We start from the raw sequence: 1,713 nt of genomic DNA, 5'->3' as shown, positions 1-1,713 counted from the left end.
GCTCAGGGACTGTATACAAAGTGCAACACTGAAAGAGGTTGTATACTGGCGATATAGACTGCAATTATCCGGTGGAAACATGAATTTTCCTTTCAAGGGCATTCTGAAGTCATTGAAAGAGTGCTTGATGCATGCTCATTCATCCACGTAAGTAAATCCCAAAAGCTTGATTCTGTTCATCTTGACATAGCTTCTTCAACTGAAGAAGTCAATTGAATGAGTGAAAAAATGTTTCTACCACTGAAAATGCTACCTCCTTATGAACATAATCAACCTTTTGGCATTGAAAGAGTATAATGAAAATTCACAGGGCTTTTACTTTGAAATCCAAAGAAAGGTGGCATTGATATTGACAGAGCGCTACTAGAGTACAAGGGTGTGTCATTTGGATCTAACATTAGTGTGGAAACAACACTAAATTATATTTGTTATTATGTACATAACATGTCTGTTAATTCACTCGAAGTTGGCTTTTATTTTGAAATCAGGTTTCGAAGGTACATACTTTGAAATCAGGGTTAATGTTGAAGCTACATTCACTGGAAGTTGTTCTTTATTTTGAATTCAGGTTTCCACGTCTTGCCAAAATACTTGCCAAACGAAGGGAACATAAAACAAAGGGGAGGCTGGCTTGACTGTAATTCTTCAACATGAGGGTGGCTTGACACCAGTTTGTTTTCACTAGTTCCCAATAGCCACTTCTTCTTCTGTCTTTTTATGGAGGTTGACAAGCGACCTCAGGTGCATTACCTCCACCTTCAGTACGAAGAGAAATATTTTATCATTTCCACAATACAGGGGCCAATGGAGTCAAAGACACTAATGAAAAAAGGCAGGAAGGACATCAAGGGGTCTTGAAGTTGGTTTCATATGACCAAGCAAAGCACTGATGTCCTGTAATCTAACAGGAGTAAAGGAGGACCAAGCATCAGAGGTGAGCAAATTGTAATCTTGATACTGAGAAGATGATGGAGAGATATTTGACCTTATCGCAGTGACCTTATTTGTGAAATAATTCAAAAATTCATTACAATCAAACGTTGAGTAAACTGGAGAGCAGTGTTCCATGTTTCCCTCTCACCACATATCCAAACAGATATCATGACCAGCAGCTTTTACAGCTGTGGCTCCAGCAAACATCAGCTGATACTAGAAATTAATATTAAATCAATTCCAACAACAGCTGATCAACCTTAAAGGTGCTGCTGTTGTTTAACACGACCTCCGTTGGTTTCTTCTTTCTGGAGCAAAGGGGGCGATAAACAAACAAGAGAGACGATCAGCTGATCATTGATCAGTTTAATGATTGAAGCAGGAACAGGACAAGGAGGTGAGAATGAGAGAAGAAGAAACAGCTGTGCAGCGTAAAGATACAGAATAACTCCAGCTTTGTGTCTTTTTCCATTCTAGTTGAAGTCCGGGGCAAACTGTGTTCCTTTTCACCTCAATACAAAATGCTTAATATTTTCTCTGAATACGAGACGATTCCGTTTTTTAGGGGACGGTTGGCAACTCTACTAACTAACCTTATGAATAAAGTTCACTATCAGTAACATCATAGCACCCACCCAGCAGTATAGAAACTCCATCATGCTAGCTAGTACGCAGTACGAGTTATTGTAACCGACTGTAAAAATGACGGTGGGAATGGATGTTTGTATCTGTGTGTGCCTGTATGTCTGTGTCTATATGTCAGGTTGGGTGTCAGGCGCC

The sequence above is a fragment of the Pundamilia nyererei genome, unplaced genomic scaffold, assembly GCF_000239375.1.
Source record: "Pundamilia nyererei isolate P.nyererei 1_Seehausen unplaced genomic scaffold, PunNye1.0 scaffold00330, whole genome shotgun sequence".
NCBI classification, from domain to species: Eukaryota; Metazoa; Chordata; class Actinopteri; order Cichliformes; family Cichlidae; genus Pundamilia; species Pundamilia nyererei.
Note: the sequence above shows the minus strand (reverse complement) of the source record.